General features: G+C 52.5%; 1 long non-coding RNA gene across 10 annotated transcripts; it reads right to left on the reverse strand.

The window, feature by feature from the left end:
* Positions 1 to 124: 124 nt before the first annotated feature.
* Positions 125 to 22,793, reverse strand: LOC106007782 (uncharacterized). 10 transcript variants are annotated; one of them, XR_015447890.1, is made up of 6 exons: positions 22,225 to 22,787; positions 9,423 to 9,530; positions 7,971 to 8,113; positions 6,274 to 6,499; positions 1,491 to 1,763; positions 125 to 668 (listed from the first exon to the last, which is right to left on the reverse strand). It is a non-coding gene; the product is annotated as an uncharacterized LOC106007782 (long non-coding RNA). The 10 variants fall into 10 exon arrangements; XR_015447891.1 differs by lacking the exons at positions 125 to 668; positions 1,491 to 1,763 and adding an exon at positions 7,095 to 7,260 and having other exon boundaries at positions 5,595 to 6,499; positions 22,225 to 22,793; XR_015447885.1 differs by lacking the exons at positions 125 to 668; positions 1,491 to 1,763 and adding an exon at positions 5,595 to 6,045 and having other exon boundaries at positions 22,225 to 22,764.
* Positions 22,794 to 23,214: the final 421 nt, after the last annotated feature.

Below are 23,214 nucleotides of genomic sequence, written 5' to 3' on the forward strand. Positions count from 1 at the left end.
TTCTGGATGGTGATTTCTGTCTCAAGAAGGGGATGTTGTGGGCCTAACACTGCAAACAGCTAACAGCAGAGAGTAACACGGCAACAAAGAAGTGCTGGAACCACTTGGTAGCAGGAAGGATTCTCCAGGCCTGCTGGGAGCTGCTTGCTGAGCAGCAAGGGGGCCACTAACTCTAAGAGTTGGTAGCTGCTGGCATTCAAGCCCACAGCTTTTAACACTAGGAGTTACACTTTGCCAATTTGTGGTTTCTACATGAATTAAGCAAGACCTCCAGGTGATTGGTAACATCATTTTTTTTTTTTTTCAAGCAATTCATTTTATTTTATTTTTTTGGTACCGGGGATCGAACTTGAGTCCTTGCACTTGCACCGCAGGCAGCAAAACCACTGAGCTAAATCCCTGGCCCTGGTAACATCTTGGAAGCTGATTTAGGAACTCTTGCTTTTCAGAAGGCAAACAACAGTGATGGTTATCACAGGCTGGAGAACTGGTCCACATCTCATCTCCATCTTTTGAGTGGCTAAGAACTCATGTTGGCCTGGTGACAGGAGAAAGCCAGACTGAACAGGGAAGTGGGAGAGCAGCCATGCTGGGTTCTGCGAGCTTGTGGGAGGGAGATGGCTGCTTCTGGCTTGTTCCATGTGTCCTCTGATATCACCAATGCTGGTCTAGAAGGAGAGAACCATCCTGAAAACAGGCAGCTACATTGTGCAGAGGGCACATGGGCAGCGCACACAGGGGTTGAGACAAGACAGAGGTGATTTATTAAAGGAATGAAGAAAGAGCAGGTTATGATCCCAGGAACCTGAGTCATGTTGAAAGGCAAAAATGTAGCCAGGTAGAATGGCACACATCTGGAATCCCAGCACTTGGGGGGCTGAGGCAGGATGATTGCTTCAAGTTCAAGGCCAACCTGGGCTACATAGTGAGTTTAAGACCAAACTGAATTATATAGCAACAAACAAACACAGAGCAAAAGTGTACCTAATACCTAATACCTAATACCTAATACCTAATACCTAACAAATGGCAGCAGAACAGAATGGAGCGTCACAGGCTGGTAGGAAGGCTAAGGCCACCTAGCTCCAAGGAATGGCCACATGGCCTGAATGAAACATTCCAGAACCAGCAGTTTCAATAGCTGCCCCACAACTTCCATGATGACTGAACCCACCAAGGACTCTACTGCTGCCGTTGGTCACTCATCAACATGCGTGTGGATGGATGCAAGAGGGTCACTTGCCTCATGGGCTCTTAAGTCTGAAGGCCGAGGTTTCCTGCTTTAGAAGGATGAAGCAGGACCACAAGGCAGCTATGTCCTGGGAAAGACGCATGGGGCTGGGAACAGAGGCAACCCTGGGCCCGCCCTGGGGACAGGTGCCAGGCCAAATACCAGCAGGTCAGGAAGATGGCATCTCAGAAAAGTGTTCTACCAGGCATTTTCATCCCACACAGCAGACATGAATCTGCAAAGGTGACCTCAAACTCACCCGAGTTCCCCACTGAAATCCTGGACAGGTACACAAGGTGCTGGGAAGTCTTGCAGGATGGAGGGAAGGCTGGAGAGCAGCCCGGAAAGGCTGAGCCAGGCACCACAGTGAACACTTGCAGTCATGTGGCTGCCCCAGGTAGGCTGAGAACATCACCCATGTTCCTGCCCACCCAGAGCCTCAGCCTGAGACCTTATTAGAAAGAAGTCTTTGCAGCTGTAATCAGTTAAAATGAGGCCACAGTGGAGGGAGGGTAGTCCAAAGGCTGGGGTCCTATAAAAAGAGGAGAGGTCACAGAGAGGAACACAATTACAGAGGTGCAGAAGGGAGAAGGCAGTGTGATGACAGAAGCCTCATCCAAGGAGCACTGGCAGACTCCTGCAGCTGGATTCTCTGCCAGACCCTTCAGAGGGAGCCACCTCTACTGATACTCTGACTTGTGGCTCTTGAACATGAGAGACAGTTTCTGTTGCAGAGGCTGCCAGGCTCACATTGCCTGCTCTGGCCCCCGGGACACACATGCAGCTCAGCACCTGCTCCCCTCCATGCCCAGTGCCCGACTTCCTCCCTCCGTCTGGGCACCCCAAGGGTCCTGCCACCATGTCTTCATGTTGGCCATGGGCAGAATTGGCCTGAAGATCCCTTCAGATCAAGATGGCTGCTTCAGGAGCAGAACCACCTCTAGCAGTGTCATGGGTCCTGGGACAGGGAACTTCTGAAGAGGTTCCTGGCAGAACAGAGCTCCATGTGCAGGGCTCGGGATCTCAAACTCATGCCTCATAGCCCTGCTGCTGTCTGGTGGGGAGCTGTAGCTCGGGTGGATGGAGGTCAGTGCATCCTGCAGTGGGTAAGAGGCTGGAGCTCTGGCGGAAGTGCCTCCTGCACCCAGAACATGGGTAGGGTACCCATGCACATCCTGTGGGGAGCACTAAGGCTGGAGCAGTGGCTGAGCCCTTCCCACAGGCTGGACACATGTAGGGCACTCGAGGTCGTGCGGACACCAGTGACTGGACAGGTGGGGCGCTATACTGAAGCCCTTGCACAGGTGGGGTATGTGTGCAGCTTGCCAGCCTTATGGCCCCCTTTTTTCTTTCAGAGCCACTCAGGCCCAGCCAAGGCTGTTGAGGACCAGCCCCCAGCAATGTGGAGCACCAGGTACCACTTGGTCCTCAGCAGTGCATCTCCCCTGCTATGGCCATCACTCTCTGGCTAGATCTCAAGACCTGGGACACAGAAAGCAGCCCTGACGGACTGCAGGAAGAGAGAGCATGGTCTGCTGGAAAGTAGCAAGGGCTACTCGGCTCCTTGGACACCTTTTACAACACTGAGTAGGGACATGTTAAAACAGAACTGGCACAAGACATCAGAATCTGGATCGGTCCTTTCTGAACACACAGGAACTCGTTCACTACCTCCAGCGTCCCTGGTACTGGTGCTGCTCGCTCCTCACACTACAGAGCCGGGGGAGGTTAAGGAACTTAACCTGGAGTCTTCGGGCTGCAAGGTGCAGGGCCTGCTGTGGCTCTGAATCAGCTACAACCGGTGGACCAGGGGTTCCCAGCCAGGGCAACCCAGGGAGACACTTCTGCCAGTACTGGGACGGGCTGGCATGGCCTCCAGTGGGTACAGGCCAGGCGCAGAGGGAAACTTCTTCTGGTGCACAAAATGCCCACGACTGAGGATGGCTCATTCCCAAATGGCAACAGGGCCAGGAGAGGGGAGAAACCCTGATCTAGGCTTTGCTGGGGGTGGGGGCAGGACAGGAGGCTTGGGGTCCCAGCTGTCAGCCCTTCTTCCTATATACTCAGGAGCACCCTTGAGGAGTCTTTGCAGATCCAAGTTCAAAAGCTCTGTGACATGAACAGGGTGAAAGGACCCGACTGACACAGCTCTGTCCCTTTCAGGCTCTGTGACTCTGGCCAAATGACTTGTCTGCTTGTCTGTACACTAGGCTAACCGTGCCTGAGGACCTTGTGCCCCAAAGCACACTGGGGCACCTGGTGCCTGGGAGAGCAAATGCCACCAAGGCAGGACCTCTGAGTAGCTCTGTGCACACAGCAGGCACACCCTGACTGCTGGGGCGGGGCAGAGCCTTCCACTGCCCCGGAAATGTCCACATTACAGCCCTGTCCAGCCCCTGCCTCCCCTCCTGTTCCCAACCCACCCTTCCGAAAGCCAATGAGTGTGGCACTGACTGAGCCTCAATCCCTGGGTCATAAAATGGGGAAAAGGATGAAACATGGGCCTGTTGCTAAAATTCTGTAAAACTGGGAGGGAGGGGAGAGGAAGGGGATTAAAAAAAAAGAATTGAGATGTGTTATGCACATGTACCAACTCTTCATGAAGAATGTGATCATTGTGTACTGCAGACATGTACTAATAAAAATTTTTTAATTAAAAAAACTTTAAAAAATAAAATAAACTTTAAAATTCTGTAAAAAGGAATCAAATTTAGTAATTCCTCAGAAACTAAGAGTATTATGACCCAGCAATGCCGCTCACAGGTATGTAGCTGGCCCTTGGAAGATGTAGTGTGCCGGCCACTCACACAATCTAAAACCCACGTATAACTTCCTTTTCCCCTCTTATTACTGGGAATGGAGCCCAGGGCCTCAGGTGTGCTGAGCAAGTACTCCATCACTGAGCTACATCCCCAGCCCTTTTCCATTTTGAGACAGGCTCTTGCTCAGTTGTCCAGGCTGGGCTGGAATTTGCAATCTTTCTGGTTAGCCCCCACGGTGCTGGGAGTACAGATGTGTGCTCCACACCCAGCTTATTTTTTTATTTTGAGACAGAGTCTCACTGAATGGCTAGCCAGGCTGGCCTCAAACTCACAATCCTCCTGCCTCAGCCTCCTGAGTAGCTGGGATCAGAGGAGAGTGCCACCACGCCTGCCTGTTAACATTTCTGTTGACTGAGAACAATGACATGTATGGTCTTTAAGTATTTATATGTATATGTTTTGATAAAGTCTAACTTTTCATAATTCATTTGTGTAGTTAAATAATAAAATACATGACTATCTGCATATATTTTATGCATTCATGACATAGCTGACTTTTTTTTTAGTTTTTCCAATATTTCGAGACTGCAGTTTGCTAATTTTTTCAAAATGTCGTAAATCTAAAAAAATGAAAAACAAAAACTCTCCACATTAAGTGCTACCTCTAGACAAACCCTGGGTTTTATTTTGGTGATGGAGGTTACAGGAGGTTTAGAACTGGGGTCTGTTTAGTTGTCAGCAGCAAGACCCAGCAAACTAGGAGTCAGGTGGCCTTGGATTTGGAAAGGTTGGCCCTGTTTCCAGAGGTATGGGGACAATACAACTGTTTGTTCCTTTGGCTCAGGGGAGGAAAGGTCTTTTGTATTCATTTAATTTTTGGTACTGGAGATCGAACTCTGGACCTTGTGCTTGCGAGGCAGGCGGCGGAACCACTGAGCTAAATCCCCAGCCCTGGATGGCTACATTTTAATTAAGGCTGGCTGCCAGTAGACCTCCAAGTGGCCTTGAATAGCATCCTTATCTTAGCCCGAGCAGCAAGCAGCACCAAGCAAGTTAACCTGGTAATTGTAGTCTGAGATTCATCTCAAAGCCAATTCATTTATAAAAAATATTTTAGACACATTAATCAGACAAAAATATCAACTCGAACCACAGAATTTGAAATAAACTTAATCAGTTAAGATGTTTTTAAATGGCCCCTCATTATCTTTTATGGATATTCAGGAAGGCTGTTTTGTCTTTTGGCATTCTGAGATAGGAGTCAATCTTAGCTTATTATGTGCCAGGTCTCAGCGTAGGCTGTGTGTAACCCAAGAGCCATTTTTTTAAACCTGATATTTGGCCTGTACTTTGACTTATTTTTTATACCAACGAGTTTGAACTCAGTCTGGAGGTTTAGACTCTTTTAAAAATCTTTATCTTGGGGCTGGGGATTTAGCTCAGTGGTTCTGCCATCTGCCTCCCAAGCACAAGGACCCAAGTTCGATTCCCGGTACCAAAAAAAAAATCTTTACTTTAGCAGTGGAGGGAGTCCTATCTGACAGTCCCCCATATCTAAGGTTGATTATTATAAACACAGATTAACAGGCAGACAAAGGAGACACGATACATAAAATAAGATTTATTAAAGAAAACAAAACAAAAATAAGATACATAAAACAATTATTTCCCTTAGGCATCACAGTACTTTTTAAGTGAATCATAAGAGATCACTTATAATATTTTTGTTGTTTTAACAGTATAGAGTTACACGAACAAGAGTTAGAAGGCAGAAAGAGCATCAAATTATGGAGGATTTTTAGGTTTTTTTAAGGAGACAGACAGGGTGGGCATGGTGACACACAGCACATCTATAATCCTAGCACTCAGGAGGTTGAGGCAGGAGGATCACTGTGAGTTTGAGGCCAGCCTGGGCTACATAGCTCAAGGCCAGCCCAAACTACACAGTGAGACCCGGTCTCAACAAAAAAAAAAAAAAAAGGAAATAGACAAAGGCAAGGCAAGTCGGAGGGCCAGACTGGAACTATCCATAGTGGAGTGGGTGAGGTCTGTCTGTAGGCAAACAAGAGAACAGGGGTCACCAGCATGAGACCAGTGTTTTCTGAGGGCCCAGGTCACAGGGACAGTTCCCAAAGCTGGGGAGATCGACCAAGACCAAGGATGAGTAAGAGAATGGCGGCCACTAGCAGGAGACTAGTGCTCCTGAGGGACCATGTCCAGGGGACAGTTCCCCAGGCCAGGAAGGATCACGAATGGTCTGAAGGAGATCTAGAAGCTTACCTGACTTTTGGGAGATGACCGTCTGGACCAGAACGGATGGCGGGTGTGTGGAAGGACAGCAATGGCAAAGGCACCCCGTGCCTTGTTATGGCTTGTGTCTAGATGTCCTCCCAAAGCCTCATTCAGTCATAGGTAGGGGGGCTTTTCAGAGGTGGCTGGAGGGTCGGGGATTTAGCTCAGTGGTTCCGGCGCCTGCCTTGCAAGCGCAAGGTCTCAAGTTCGATCCCTGGTACCAAAAACAACAAAAAAAGCAGAGGTGGCTGGATCTAGAGTGTGTGATGCTGGGATTAAGGGTGTGTGATTACTAAATCAGTCCACTGATTGCTTTGGCATAGTTCTGTGTGTGGATAGTGGGAAGGCCCAGCCTCGGTGTGAGTGCTACCCGCCCTAAGGGTGTGTAGCCTGGATACAAGGGACAGAAAGAGGGCTGCTGTGGCCACTTGCTTCTTCCTTCCTTACTACTTCCTCGCTGCTTTGCTCCCTTCCTGCCTTCTGTCCACGATGAACCATTTCTCCTCTGCAATGCCCTTCTGCCACGCCACCTTACGTCGGAGCCAGCCAACTATGAACTGAAACCTGTACAAACTGAGCTATATAAGCCTTTCCTCCCTTAACTTATGAGTGTTGGGTATTTTGTCTCAGCAACAAGAAAAGTAACTAAGACATGCCTCGCTTGTCATCTGTGCTGCTGCCCTCCATGTCCTTTCTCCTTTTTCTGGTAACAGGGTGTTAGTGAAAATGGTCTAGTGAGAAGAGGTGGTATGTAGGCCAGGATGAACAGAGAGGGACAGGAACAAAGTATAAAAAGGAACATAAGGAACCTTTTTCATTTTCCAGAGCAGTGAAGGAGGTTATTGAGGTGGGTTAGGCACTCCTGAGGGGTCCGGTTTCAGGGAGGACAGAGGAGAGCCCAAGTCTGGGAGAAGATGGGGGAAGCACCTTCCGCTTCTGTGGCTGTACCACTCGGCTCTTCTCCAGGAGCATGGTCTGTGGGGTGGATGGCACTGTCTGCTGCCAGCCCTCAGCCCTGCACCCCACCCCAGCCCACAAGCCGAGGACTCAGGTGAGACTCAGACTCAACCCACCTGCCACCCAGGAAGTCTGTTAATACCACAGACTGGTCCCAACTTGGGTACCATAGGACAACAGTGATCAGACAGGGCCACCCTCTCACATGTCCTGTGATGAAAGCTCTTTGAACCTCCACCCAAGTGGTGCTTCCCAGCAGGCTGCCAGGCCAGGACAGCAAAGGGACTGAGCGGCCCCCAGAGAGTTTTCCAGGAGCCTGGCTGCCACCCCAGCTCTACCCACAAACATGCGCCTCACACCCTGTCCTACTGTCTGTTCTAACAGAATGTGTGCAAGGAGGGGAGGGCTGCGGTGAGTTTGGGATGGGGTCAGCGGGCCATGTGTTCGTCACGTGGGGAAACTGCAGAGGGCTGCTGAGTATCTATTTATTTTCAGCTTGTGCTTGTAAGACCTGGCTAATGAACAGCTAAATGATGTTCTCTGCAACAGGCCATGGCACAGACAAGCAGGGCTGGTGGCGCAGGGACAGGAGACTGCAGGGACCAAGTGAGTGGTGTGTGGAGCAAGGGCTAGGGGAGTGATGACCATCTGAGACACATCCCAGGTCCCAGTTGGAAGTGTGGGGGAGAAGCAGCCCCGAGGGCCCTGTGCATCCTCCAGAGTCTCACCTGGAGTTGCACAGCCATCACTTGGCTGGTGGCGTTGAGGTCCAGTGACACCACCATGGCCAGCCGCGTGCCACTGCGGCTGTGGCCCATGCACAGGAAGCCAGAGTCCCAGAGGATGGGGAAGGTGGCCTGGGTCTTCTCCACTGGGGGAACGGGGTGGGTGTCACTCATAGATCACACGGGACCTCCTTCCCCTCTAGCCCCAGTTCTGGCCCGGCCCAGCCTGTCCTCTGCTCCACTTGGGCTCCCTGTCTCTAACTCTGCTCTAAACCACAGCCACTTTGCTGAGCACCAGTTGCTGGTTTCACCCTGCACCACAACCAGGGCACTGGTCTTGGTGCAGCAAGACTTGGTCCAGCAAGACTTGGTCCAGAAGGAGAAAGCCCCAACACCGGTGCAGGTGGCCCAGTGACAGGGCTGCCCTAGGAGCCTAGGAGGGTGAATGCTAACACCGCAGAGCTGCCTTCAGGACCCCAGGCCTAGCAGCAGGCCAGAATAACCCCATAGCCTCTCCTCAGGATTCACTGGGTGCCCACTGTACACCACACACGGTACTGGGGCTCTAGATACAGCCCACCCTGACTCCCACCTTCAAACACACTGCAGAAGCAAGTTCTGGGAGGGCAGAGACTGGCACCTCTCCCACTGTATCCCAGCTCCTAACTTGGGCCAGGCTCAGAGCAGGGGCTCGGGAAAGCACTAGAAGAACCCAGCAGGGAGGCAGAGTATGCAGCGTCTAGGAGAGATTCAGTGCAGGTTCTGCCCTTCACTAGTCACCTCATTTGGGGACCATTCATTAATCTTCCTGTGCTTCGGGTGGCCCAGTGCTAACAGGAGGACGATGAAAGTACCTCCCTCGCCTGGCTGTCATGAGCACGAAATGATTCAATAATGTAAAGCGCTTAGAAAGTGCTCCGAAGGTATAGTGCATTCATTAGGATCAGAAATGCAATCCTGCAGGAGGAGAGGTTGTTTTCAGTGGGTGGCACTGCGGCCATACAGGGCAATGCCAGTTCTTGGAGACATTAAAAATGATAGTTTTTAATGCGCAGAGCACAGAGAGATATATATACACACTACACACGCGGATCTGTGGTTTATCTACGGTATTAATATCTCATGGTGGGGGGGATGATTGGGGGAAAATCTCAACAAAGGTTCCTTAGGGGGCAACCATAAAGAAACAGGTGAGACCAGTGGCCCAGTAGTTACGCTCGAGAGCCAGACTGCCTGGGTGTAAAATCTCAGATCTTGGGTGGATTTGCTGTGTGATCTTGAGCAAGTTAATCTCTCTGTTCTCAATGCCCTCATCTGTAAAACTCAAGTAATAATATCTACCTTTTAGGCCTCTTTGAAATAATAAATAAGTTCATATGCTAGGAATGGGGCCAGGCCCATAAGTCTTCTGCAAGTATTTACTCTCATGGTTATTAATATTGTAATTATTATTACCATTATTAATTGGTGCTCTTTCACTAATTCAAATCGTAGCTCCTGCTGGGGATGTAGCTCAGTGGTGCAGCAGCTGCCTTCGCAAGCACGAGGCCCTGAGTTTGATTCCTGGTAGCAAAAAGAGAAAAAAGAAAAACTAAATCATAGCTCCTGCATGCCTCCTGGGCCTCCTCTCTAACCAGCTGTGCCACCACTTGTTTGTTTGTTTAGACAGGGTCTCACTAGGTAGTTCGGACTGGCCTCGAACTCACTAGGTAGGCCTGGCTGGCCTTGAACCCATGGAGATGCTCCTGCCTCAGCCTCCTGAGAGCTGGGATTACAGATGTGCACTACCATGCCCAGCTCATGTGCCAGCACTTTCTGAAGAACATTTGACTATGTACATATGTATAGCTTACTCTCCCCTCTGCTGGGCTGGCTGTGTGTCATTATGTGCTGGGTCCCCTGTACAGTTCAGCAGGCTGTGCACTGCACATAGACACCAAATCCAACAGGTGCACTTGGTCACATCATAGTGTCACAGAATTGGACACTTTTTAGGGCGGTTCCCCAGCAGGTGGCAGTCAAGCATCTGGTCCTGAAAATGCCAGCAAAATGGATAAAGGAAACCTCTGCCAACCACAAGGAGATACCCTCCTACATCTATAACAATGGCTTAAAAACTGCCAGTCGCTCTCAGGTCCTGGAGAGGATGTGGAGCAACAGGAATTCACAGACGATGCTGGCGGGCCTGCAAGACTCTCCACGCAGCCTGGCAGCTTCTTACTCAACCCCCAGAACCGCTCCAGGGACTTAACCAAGAGAAATCGAAATCTGGGCTCTGTTATAAAATCTGGTTATAAAGAGTAAATAAATATACAAAACCAAATGTACAAAACTGGAAACAACCTGAATGTCCTTCAACTGGTGAACCAAGGAAACCAACCATCTGCGTTCTGCACTGCAAGTGCCAGGCCTCAGAGACCATCTCAATCCTGGGCAAAGCGGGACAACTGTCACCCTACGAACAAACACACAAACAAGGGCACCCTATAGGAAAATAAAGGAAGAAACTGCCCAAAAATGCAACGAGATGTACAAATCTTCAGATGCACAGTAGTGAACAGGACAGGTGGATTCAAAAGGTTACATACACTACAATTGCATTCATGTGACTTTTTAGAAGAGACAAAACTGCAGGGACACCAAACAGATGAGTGGCTGGCAGGTGTGGGACTTGGGGTTGGGGCTGACCACAGAGGGGCCCAGACACCTTTCAGAGCTGCTAGCAACTGTCCTGTAATTGATTATGGAGGTGGTGACACAGCTGGACACTTTTGTCAAAAACTCACCGAACTGAGTGCTAAAAAGGTGAACTAAACTCTATACAAATTATTCTTCAATAAACCTGACTTTAAAAAGGCCCTGTCTCTGAGCAGCTTGCTTTTTGGTGGGAAGAGAAAGATGATAAATGATTCAATGCTATCTAAGCGTGGTCATTTGAAAGCCTTGAGCCTGGGTGAGTACCGGTCTTTTTTTTTTTGGTACCAGGAATTGAACTCAGGGTCTCGCACTTGCCAGGCAGGTGCTGTGCCACTGAGCTACACCCCCACCCCAAGCCTGGGTGAGATACCAAGGCAGTGGGTGGGCAAACAGGAGCAAGGAATGTGGGGCCTGGGGCACCTGAGCACTAAGAAGTCAGAGAGACCCCCATGGAGGCAGAGGGAGATTCAGGAGGAAAACCGGTAGAGCAGAGTCCCAGAGCCGGGGAAGGGAAGGAGCACTTGCAGGACAGGGAGGGGCCTCACTCCTCAGCACACTGAGCCTCAAGCAAGAGAAGACTGGAAGGTGAAACTGGCATTGACAGCAGAGAGCTCAGCAGTGACCCTGACGAGCGTCTGCTTAGCTGGCTTCAGGGAGAAGTGAAGAGGAGGCTGTGAAGTCAGGGAGAGCAGGGAAGAGAGCAGGGACGGCCCCTGCTGGAGGAGGATGTGCAGAGCCCAGGATGATAAGAGGTGACCACAGGGCCAAGGGAGGCCCCATCTACCTCAATCCAGGCAAAGCCCAGAACGGTGGCCCTCCCCCTGGCTGGGCCTCAACCCCCTGCTGGCTTTTCCTGCTCCCAGACCCCACAAAGAGCAACAAGTCCCCATCCTACTTTAAAGCACACAACTCAGCAGGATCCTGCAGCAGGCAAAGGTGGGACAAGCCCCACACAGCCTGGGCACAGCCTCAGGGCACAGGGCAGATGCAGGTCCTGGGATCCGAGCCCTGGGGCCACCTCTACCCTGGAAAACCCCAAGTTCTAGGAACGAGCTGTGCTGTTGATTGTCCTCTCAGGTCCGCTGCCTGCAGAAGAGCAGGGACTCTCGCAGACCCAAGCCCCTGTGAGAACACACAGGTGTGCATGTGCACAAGCCTTGCACCTGCACACAAGTACACACATGTACAGGTGTGTACAGGGGGGCTCGTAGGCACAGCACCCAGCGGCTGCACTCAGAGAAGTGCTCACCTGCACCCTCCAGTCACACACCTGTTCACACCCATGAAGACTCCAATACCCTTGGTTCCTAGCTGAAAACTGCACAGAAACTGGGTACACTCTAACATGGCTAAGATCAGAGAGGGGGATCTGGGCCCACTGTTACACTCCCAACCTCCCTGAACCCCACTCAGCTGTGATGAACACAGCTAGCCTTCCCAAAGATTCCCTAGTTCTAGCCCTGCCATTTTTCCCAGACATGAAACAGCTGTCCATCAATCAGCTCATGTCAGCTACTGCCTCAATGAATCACCTCCATGACAGTGGCTGCTGTCCTGGAGCACCACACAAGCTTGGACCAATCAGAGGTCTATACTTGGTCCAATCAGCAGGCCTGAATTTGAACTAATTATAGACCTGAAATTGAACCAATCACAGGCCTGCAGCTGCTGTATAAGTAGCATTCCCCTCACAATTCTTGGGCTAGTCGAAAAGGGTTCCCTCCAGTGTAATGATTCCTTTTTCTTCTTCACTGGTTTTCAAACCTAGGGCCTGTGCATGCTAGGCACACGATCTACCACTGAAGTAGGCCTGACTGCCTCTTCCTGCTTCTTTCTGATAATAATGGCCATCAATTCTTGGGCAACAGAAAATATGTATTTGTACTTTGTTTGTTCCCAATTTAGGGTTTTTGTTGTTGTTTGTATTGGGAATTGAACTCAGGACCTTGCACTTTCCAGGCAGGCGCAGTGCCACTAAGCTAAATCCCCAGCCCTGTTCCCAATTTAGTAGTAACAGATGTACCCTGATTATCTCTTTTACAGGTTAAAAAAATAAAGAAAAGGGCTGGGGATTTAGCTCAGTGGTTCCACCACCTGCCTCACAAGGGCAAGGACCGAGTTCAATCCCTGGTATCACACCCCCCCCCCCAACAACAAAAAAAACCTCTCCTCACTGGGCCAGGGATTTAGCTCAGTGGTTCTGCTGCCTGCCTCGAAAGCACAAGGTCCTGAGTTCAATCCCTGGTACCCCCCCCCAACAAAACAAAACAAAACAAAAAAAACAACAACCTTCCTCAGCCCAGGGAGGGTCACAGAGTTACGAAGTTCAGAAAAGGGATTGGAACCCAAACCTTTGGTTCACAACCTCAGCAAGTAACTACTTGGTTTCTATTTAGCCCCAGATTCTAACCCAGACATTTTAAGACCTGACTCAATGTCCTTACTTGACTGCCTGCTTTGCCCCTTTGGTATGTACTGTACTGACTTGGGATTTGCTTGTTGTTACTTAACATGTGTACATGCATGAAACCATTTGTGTTGTTATTCCCTGATAGTTACAATTCAAACTTAAGATTTTCCCAAATTTCTTTTTTTTGGTACAAAAAGAAAAAAAAAGAGAAAAGTCCAGGTCCTGATGGCTTCACTGCTGAATCCTAGAAGACATTGAAAGAAGAACTATTGCCACTACTGTTTAAACTCTTCAATGAAGTTGAAAGGGAAGCAATACTCCCAAATTAATTCCTGGAAGCAAGCATCACCTTGATCCCCAAAGCAGAGAAAGATCCAACCGAAAAGGAGAACTACAGGCCAATCTCACTAATGAACATAGATGCAAAAATCCTTACTAAGATACTGGCGAACAAAATCCAGAAGATCATCAGGAAGATCATACACCTTGACCAAGTGGGATTCATCCCAGGGATGCAGGGATGGTTCAACATATGCAAATCTATAAATGTACTACACAATATTAATACAGCCAATGGCAAAAACCATGTGATCATCTCAATAGACACAGAAAAAGCATTTGGCAAAATCCAACACATATTCATGATAAAAACCCTACAGAAAATTGGAATCGACAGTCTCTACCTCAAACTGATAAGAGCCATCCATGAAAAACCAACAGTCAGTATCATACTAAATGGTCAAAAGCTGAAATCCTTCACACTAAAATCAGGAACAAGACAAGGAGGCCCACTATCACCACTCCTGTTCAATATAGTATTGGAAACATTAGCCACAGCAATTAGAAGAGAGACAAAAAGAAAAGGAATAAAGATAGGAAACGAAGAAAAATTGTCATTATTTGCAGATGACATGATACTCTATATAGAAGACCCCAAGAACTCCACCAAAAGTCTTCTAGACTTAATAACCAAATTCAGTCAACCAATAATAAATGCTGCTGGGGCTGTGGGGAAAGAGGAATGCTGCTCCACTGCTGGTGGGAGTGTAGACTGGTGCAACCACTGTGGAAATCAGTATGGAGATACCTCAAAGAACTAGGACTGGAAGTTCCATTTGACCCCGCTATTCCCCTGCTGGGGATCTTCCCCAAAGAATTAAAAGAATCATACCACAGTGATATATGTGCACTCATGTTCATAGGAGCGGTTTGTGATAGCTAAAATTTGGAAACTGCCCAAATGCCCATCAACTGGAGACTGGATAAAGAAAATGTGTTTTTGTTTTAAAATAAAATGGAGTACTACTCAGCGGTAAAAAATGAGAAATTAGAGACATTTATAGCTAAATGAATGCACATTGAGGTGATACTCTTAATTGAAATAAATAGGACACACGTGTAAATACCGAATAGTTTCTCTAGTATGAGAAACTGAAAGGGTAAATAAGGACTAACAGATATAATAGATAGTGTGAAATAGGAAGAAAAGAGGCAAAGGGGAAGAGGAAGTGGGAGGGGTAGGGGAAAGGAAAGAAGGGAATGGAATTAATATGAGAAAATGTAAAAATGGAAACAAAGTTTTTGTAAATAGGGAGGGATGGGGGAGGTTGAAGGGAGGGGAGGGGAAGGGGGAAAAAAAAAAAGAACCAAGAGAGATTATGTAAAGGAGCAAATTCCCAATGATAAATGTCATTATATTGTATACCTGAACTGTATCAATAAAATTAAATTCAAAAAAATTAAATTAAAAGACCATTAGCATGAAAAAAAAAACCAAAAACCAAATTCAGTAGAGTAGCTGGATACAAGGTCAACACACAAAAATCAGTACTTTGGTGCTGGGACACAGCATTGGAGCGCTAGGGGGAAGAACCAGCACGGGCAAGACGGGTAAAAAACAGCATGGGTGTTTGCATTGGAGCGTGAGAAAGAAGAACCCGCAGGCGCACAAACGGTAAGAAGCAGCGTGGGTGTTTGCAAAGTTTTTTGCAATTTACTGAGGAGGAAAGTCCCTTTTTTTTTTTTTTTTTGGTACCGGGGATCCAACTCTGGTCCTTGCGCTTGCGCAACAGGCGGCGAAACCACTGAGCTAACACCCCCCCACCCCCGCTGCTTTTTACCGTTTGGGCGCGCGGTCCTCCACAGTCTCAAGCGAAATGTTACTTTGTTGTGAAGGACCCTTGTTAGCAAGACAGACGCCATGTTGCTGCTTGACCCACCTCCCTGCCCTTTAGATGAACTCGGAAGGAGGAAGCTTAGAAACCTCCTCCCCTTAGAGAGTCTCTTAGAAACAACAATTAATCAACTATTGTTTTACAAATGTTCCAACAGCAGGACGTTCTGCTTCTGTACCTTTTGCTTGCTTTACTAGTTCTATCCCATAGGGGGGCCTAGAAACTTTTGGCCTCAAAGGTGTATAAAACATGTTTGTCAACCCCCAGCCGAGGCTCGAGTCCGATGCTCGGCTAGGTCCCGGCCGATAATAAACTCCTGTGTGGATTTAATATCTGTCTCTGGTTGGTTCTCTCTCGCTGGGTGTAACAGTTGCTGTCCGCAAGAGGTGCTTTTTACCGTTTGTGCGCGTGCAGGTTCTTCCTTCTCGAGCTCCAATCCCAACACCCACGCTGCTTCTTACCATTTGTGCGCGCGGTCCCAGCAACAACGTATCATTGCGGTGGAGACTGTGGAGCAGTTAGCCGCTCCAAGAGGTACGCTCCCCCGGTTTTTGAAAAAGAAGTATCCCACACTCCCCGACAGCTCTGGTGGGCAGTTCCCTGGGCTAGCTTTGCCCCTCAGCCCTGCAACGCCCCCCCCATGGGGGGGGCAGGAACTTGCTCCTGGGGCTCATTTCCCGGACCCCTCACCACACCTGCCCAAGAACCCTAGGTGAGTGTATCCCGCTTAGCCACCTTTTCTGGTGGATCCACTTCTAGACGTCCCACAGCATTCTGGGCTTCAGATCAGCTTTGGGAAAAGAGGATTCCAAACATGTCCTGTTCCTGGAAGACCCTTGTCTGCCGCATCCGGCAGGCTGTCTTCAGAGGAAGCTGGCGCTTTCTGCAGACGGTTTTCAGATACCCTGTAGCTCATCCCCGAGTACGGAGCAGACTGGCTCTTTGGCTCATGGAGCAACAGGCTCAGCCCAGGAGGGGCATCTATGGTCCTGGGAAGCTACGGTCTGCATTCAGGCCCGTTGAAGGCCAGCAAGGTGTTATTCCTTTTGTCCCAAGGCCTGGGCCTCTACCTAGCAACCTCTGCAGGCAGCCCTCCAGAGATAAAGCTGACCCTTGCTCCCAGCCCTCCAGTGTGAGCTCGTTGATTCGGCGAAATGCCATCAGCAGCTCCTACAGCTCCACTGGAGGGTTACCAGGGCTGCGAAGGAGGGGTCCAGCCTCAATTCACACCAGGGCACAGCACAGGAGGGGCACTTACGGTCCTGGGAAGCTACGGTCTGCATTCAGGCCCGTTGAAGGCCAGCAAGGTGTTATTCCTTTTGTCCCAAGGCCTGGGCCTCTACCTAGCAACCTCTGCAGGCAGCCCTCCAGAGATAAAGCTGACCCTTGCTCCCAGCCCTCCAGTGTGAGCTCGTTGATTCGGCGAAATGCCATCAGCAGCTCCTACAGCTCCACTGGAGGGTTACCAGGGCTGCGAAGGAGGGGTCCAGCCTCAATTCACACCAGGGCACAGCACAGGAGGGGCACTTACGGTCCTGGGAAGCTACGGTCTGCATTCGGGCCCGTTGAAGGCCAGCAAGGTGTTATTCCTTTTGTCCCAAGGCCTGGGCCTCTACCTAGCAACCTCTGCAGGCAGCCCTCCAGAGATAAAGCTGACCCTTGCTCCCAGCCCTCCAGTGTGAGCTCGTTGACTCGGCGAAATGCCATCAGCAGCTCCTACAGCTCCACTGGAGGGTTACCAGGGCTGCGAAGGAGGGGTCCAGCCTCAATTCGCACTAGGCCACTTCTGGGGCCCTCCAAAGATCCAAGGGAGAAAGGCTTCCATTATTCATGTTCAGGCCCACAAGTTCCCCCGAACGCTGGGAACAAAGTGGCAGACGTGACATCGAGGCAGGCAGAAACAAGGAGGAATTGTGTGGCCACAGTGGAGGGTTCTGGGCGAGGTAAACGCAAGACTCCCCTTCTGAGGCCTAGGCAAGGGGTCCCTCTGCCCCTGCCACCATCTCTCAAACTATGCCATGAGGTAACCCCTGAAGACATAGCTCGGGAGAAGGAGGCCTCATGGAGGCTCATGAACAATATTCTGATGGGGAAGTCACAGGCCAAGGTCAGCAAGACCACCCCAGGGACTGCTCCTCCTGCTTTGCCTGGGCCTTCAGTAGGGGAGCGCTTTCCTCACAGGAAGGAAAAGAGGAAACTCACCCAGGGGCCCACTGAGAACGGGGAGGACCCGGGCCCTTTGAATCCAAGGGCCGCTAAGAGCACAGCAGCCGGTGCCACATCTCTCACAGCACCTCCTGGGGCCCTGCTCTCGTCCTCCTAAGCCCAAGGCTCTGCTCCCCAGTTAGGGGTCACCCCTACGGGTACATCCGGGCCTGATGACGGGGTCACCCCTATGGATACCACACCCGCACCCTGAGCCTCTCCTCCTGGGGCCTCCCACTGGGTCCAGTGGGAACTCCTTCCCCTCTGCACAGGCTATTGTGACTTGCCCAGTGGCAGCACAGCCACAGCCTCCACCCTGCCCACACTGAACCCCAGCCATACAAGGGAACCATTAAACCAGGCCACACAAGGGAAACATCGCATTAACTCTGCCTCTAGCAAGCCACCCACACCAGGGGCCATTGATAGGCACAGGCAGCAGCATGGAGCAGCCACCTAGCCTAGTGGCCTCCATTTCAAAGCCCTGGCAGCTCCAGCTCCAGGACTGGCCCCAGCCTCTACTCCAGCCTCGAGCAGCACAACACAGCCAGCCCTCAGGGGTTCCTTATTCACAAATAGGAGCCCAGGGAACCATGACAGCTCCCAGGCGGTCTCTAATGTCACCCAGGCTCTTTTCCCTCCTGGGACTTCCATTGCCGCTGCCTCTGCCACAGCCACATACACACATACCCAGGGCTATGACTCAAATCCAGCACAATGGACAGCACTTCTCAAAGGTGCCTGACCAAAGCTCAGGCTCAGCGATGTTGGCAGCTTGAGCTACACAAGAGGGCTGTGGGAGGAAACAGATGCCCCACGTTGTAACTGCCTTTGAGGCACTGAGCAGATCTTTAATGGGAAGAGGGAGCCCCAAGCACCACAGTGCACGCTGGGGGATCTGGGATCATGACAAGCAAGGTTGCCTCAAACCACACGCGCAAGCTGGCCTCTAACCCTGGCCTCCTTGCCTCTCATGAGGCCAGAGTTAGGGGGAAGCTGGCCTTTTAGGGTCACCTCATCCTCTGTCTAGGCTTCTCACACACAGCTGCTAAATGAGCCACCAAATCATCCTCCAGCAGCTCAGGACCTGCTCCTGTGGAGTTTAAGAGGCCAAAGCTGCCCTAAGAGAATAGCCACTTCCTCCTAGAGGCTACCTGTGAGCCTTGTATACATGTCAACCACAAATCCTGTGCTGACCTCAGTGATCCTGGGGCACACTGGAGGTTCAGAAGAGCGTCATCTGCCTCATTCCAGCTGTCTTCCCGGCTCCTTTGCCCTCAAAGCTGGCTGGGATTGCAGGTGTGTCCTACCATTCCACCACCATCTCCTCCTCCTCCTCCTCCCCACTCCCCATCTCCTCCTCCCTCCCCCCGCCCCTCCCCCTCCCCTCCTTCTCCCCTCCTCCCTCCTCCCCTCCTCCTCCCGTCCCCCGTCCCGTCCCCCTCCCCTCCTCCCCCCTCCCCCCTCCTCCCCCTCCCCTCCTCCCCCCTCCTCTCCCCCTCCCCTCCTCCCCCCCCTCCTCTCCCCCTCCCTCCCTCCCCCCTCCCCTCCTCCCCCCTCCTCCCCCTCCCCTCCTCCTCCGCCCCTCCTCCTCTTCCCCTCCCCTCCTCCTCCCCTCCCCTCCTCCTCCTCCCCTCTCCCTCCTCCCCCGCCCCTCCTCCTCCCCTCCTCCTCCCCTCCTCCTCCTCCCCCTCCAGACATCACTGGTCTTCCTCCTCCTCCTCTACCAGACATTTCTGACCTTCCTCCTCCTCCTCCGCTTCCTCCTCTACCAGACAACACTGCCTCTCCTCCTCCTCCTCCTCCTCCTCCTCCTCCTCCTCTACCAGACATATCTGGCCCTCCTCCTCCTCCTCCTCTACCAGACATTGCTGGCCCTTTTCCTCCTCCTCCTCCTCCTCCTCTATCAGACAACACTGGACCTCCTCCTCCTTCTCCTTTACCAGACATCACTGGCCCTCCTCCTCCTCCTTCTCCTTTACCAGACATCACTGACCCTCCTCCTCCTCCTAAACCAGACATAGCTGGCCCTCCTCCTCCTCCTCCTCCTCCTCCTCCTCCTCCTCTACCAGACATTGCTGGCCCTCCTCCTTCTCCTTTACCAGACATTGCTGGACTTCCTCCTCCTCCTCCACTACCAGGCATCACTGGCCCTCGTCCAACTCCTCCTCCTCCTCCTCCTCCTCCTCCTCTTCCTCTACCAGACATTGCTGGCCTTCCTCCTCCTCCTCCTCCACCAGACATTGCTGGCCTTCCTCCTCTTCTTCGTCTACCAGACATTGCTGCCTCTCCTCCTCCTCCTCCTTCTCTACCAGACATCACTGGCCCTCCTCCTCCTCTTCCTCCCCTACCAGCCATTGAGGGCCCTCCTCCTCCTCCTCCTCCTCTTCCAGACATTGCTGGCCCTCCTCCTCCTCCTCCTCCTCCACCAGACATCGCTGGCCCTCCTCCTCCTCCTCCTCCACCAGACATCGCTGGCCCTCCTTCTCCTTTACCAGACATTGCTGGCCCTCCTCCTCCTCCTCCTCCTCTACCAGACATCGCTGGCCGCCCTCCTCCTCCTCCTCCTCCACCAGACATCGCTGGCCCTCCTCCTTCTCCTTTACCAGACATTGCTGGCCCTCCTCCTCCTCCTCCTCTACCAGACATCGCTGGCCGCCCTCCTCCTCCTCCTCCTCCTCCTCCTCTACCAGACATCACTGGCCCTCCTCCTCCTCCTCCTGAACCAGACATAGCTGGCCCTCCTCCTCCTCCTCCTCCTCTACCAGACATTGCTGGCCCTCCTCCTTCTCCTTTACCAGACATTGCTGGACTTCCTCCTCCTCCTCCACTACCAGGCATCACTGGCCCTCGTCCAACTCCTCCTCCTCCTCCTCTTCCTCCTCTACCAGACATTGCTGGCCTTCCTCCTCCTCCTCCTCCACCAGACATTACTGGCCTTCCTCCTCTTCTTCGTCTACCAGACATCGCTGCCTCTCCTCCTCCTCCTCCTTCTCTACCAGACATCACTGGCCCTCCTCCTCCTCTTCCTCCCCTACCAGCCATTGAGGGCCCTCCTCCTCCTCCTCCTCCTCCTCTTCCAGACATTGCTGGCCCTCCTCCTCCTCCTCCACCAGACATCACTGACCCTCCTTCTCCTCCTCCTCCACCAGACATCACTGACCCTCCTTCTCCTCCTCCTCCACCAGACATCGCTGGCCCTCCTCCTCCTCCTCCTCCTCCTCCTCCTCCTCCTTCTCCTCTACCAGACATCGCTGGCCGCCCTCCTCCTCCTCCTCTACCAGACATCGCTGGCCGCCCTCCTCCTCCTCCTCCTCCTCCACCAGACATCACTGACCCTCCTTCTCCTCCTCCTCCACCAGACATCGCTGGCCCTCCTTCTCCTTTACCAGACATTGCTGGCCCTCCTCCTCCTCCTCCTCCTCCTCTACCAGACATCGCTGGCCGCCCTCCTCCTCCTCCTCCTCCACCAGACATCGCTGGCCCTCCTCCTTCTCCTTTACCAGACATTGCTGGCCCTCCTCCTCCTCCTCCTCCTCTACCAGACATCGCTGGCCACCTTCCTCTTCCTCCTCCTCCTCCTCCTCTACCAGACATCACTGGCCCTCCTCCTCCTCCTCCTGAACCAGACATAGCTGGCCCTCCTCCTCCTCCTCCTCCTCTACCAGACATTGCTGGCCCTCCTCCTTCTCCTTTACCAGACATTGCTGGACTTCCTCCTCCTCCTCCACTACCAGGCATCACTGGCCCTCGTCCAACTCCTCCTCCTCCTCCTCTTCCTCCTCTACCAGACATTGCTGGCCTTCCTCCTCCTCCTCCTCCACCAGACATTACTGGCCTTCCTCCTCTTCTTCGTCTACCAGACATCGCTGCCTCTCCTCCTCCTCCTCCTTCTCTACCAGACATCACTGGCCCTCCTCCTCCTCTTCCTCCCCTACCAGCCATTGAGGGCCCTCCTCCTCCTCCTCCTCCTCCTCTTCCAGACATTGCTGGCCCTCCTCCTCCTCCTCCTCCTCCACCAGACATCACTGACCCTCCTTCTCCTCCTCCTCCACCAGACATCACTGACCCTCCTTCTCCTCCTCCACCAGACATCGCTGGCCCTCCTCCTCCTCCTCCTCCTCCTCCTCCTCCTCTACCAGACATCGCTGGCCGCCCTCCTCCTCCTCCTCTACCAGACATCGCTGGCCGCCCTCCTCCTCCTCCTCCTCCTCCACCAGACATCACTGACCCTCCTCCTCCTCCTCCTCCACCAGACATCGCTGGCCCTCCTCCTCCTCCTCCTCCTCCTCCTCCACCAGACATCGCTGGCCCTCCTCCTCCTCCTCCTCCTCCTCCTCTACCAGACATCGCTAGCCGCCCTCCTCCTCCTCCTCTACCAGACATCGCTGGCCGCCCTCCTCCTCCTCCTCCTCCTTCTCCTTTACCAGACATTGCTGGCCCTCCTCCTCCTCCTCTACCAGACATCGCTGGCCCTTTTCCTCCTCTTCCTCCTCCTCCTCCTCTACCAGACATTGCTGGCCCTTTTCCTCCTCTTCCTCCTCCACCTCCTCTACCAGACATCGCTGGCCTTCCTCCTCCTCCTTTACCAGACTTTGCTTGCCCCCCTCCTCCTCCACCAGACATCGCTGGCCCTCCTCCTCCTCCTCCTCCTCCACCAGACATCGCTGGCCCTCCTCCTCCTCTTCCTCCTCTACCACACATCACTGCCTCTCCTCCTCCTCCATTTTGGTAGCGCCAGTCTGTGACTGGAGCCCTACTCGCCGCCCACCCGTCTGAGCCGGAGTCTTGTCGGTGAAAGGAGACGCAGTTGCCTTAGCTTCGCTCCGGGATAGGGGCTGCGATCTGGAGCTCAGAGCCCGGAGCTGCGAACCGGCGGGGGCAGCTTGTCAGCGGGAAAAGGCGACTTCCCGAAGTAGGGGCGCTTCCCTCCTCCCTATGGAGAAGGGGGCGGGTGTTTCCTTCCTTTTTTTAGAAAAAAATATACTTTCTTCCTGCTCCTCCCGCTCTCACCCGCTAACGTTTTTATCTTGGCTGCGGTGGGAGCTGCAGAGGGTGGCGGGTGAGCGGCGCCCTGCTTGAGTTTCTTTCTAGGGGCTGCCCAGGCGCCCATTTTAGGGTGAACTCCGAGCCGCGTCGCCCCAATATTTCCTCCACCCTGGTGCGCCTAAGCGCGCTATGGGGATGTGTGAAGGCCCCGCTGAGCATCACTTCTGCCGGGCCTGCAGGGGTGTGTGTACACTCAGGGGGCCGGAGGCTCGCGGAGGGGGGGGGGAGGAAAAGGGCCAGCAATGTCTGGTGGAGGAGGAGGAGGGCCAACAATGTCTGGTAGAGAAAGAGAAGGAGGAGGAGGGCCAGCAATGTCTGGTAGAGAAGGAGGAGGAGGAGGAGGAGGAGGAGGAGGAGGAGGAGGAGGAGGAGGAGGAGGAGGAAGGCCACCAATGTCTGGTGGAGGAGGAGGAGGAGGAGGAGGAAGGCCACCAATGTCTGGTAGAGGAGGAGGAGGAGGAGGAGGAGGAGGAGGAGGGCCAGCGATGTCTGGTAGAGGAGGAGGAGGAGGAAAGCCAGCAATGTCTGGTAGAGGAGGATGAGCAGGAGGAGGAGGAGGAGGAGGAGGAGGAGGAGGGCCAGCGATGTCTGGTAGAGGAGGAAGAGGAGGAGGAGGAGGGCCATCAGTCTGGCAGAGGAGGAGGAGCAGGAGGAGGACAAGAGAGGCAGGGATGTCTGGTGGAGGAGGAGTAGAAGGTGGAGGAGGAGGGGC

The sequence above is a fragment of the Heterocephalus glaber genome, unplaced genomic scaffold (assembly GCF_053883595.1).
Source record: "Heterocephalus glaber isolate CG9 unplaced genomic scaffold, H.glaber_assembly_v1.0 deba00001781, whole genome shotgun sequence".
Classification (NCBI taxonomy): domain Eukaryota; kingdom Metazoa; phylum Chordata; class Mammalia; order Rodentia; family Bathyergidae; genus Heterocephalus; species Heterocephalus glaber.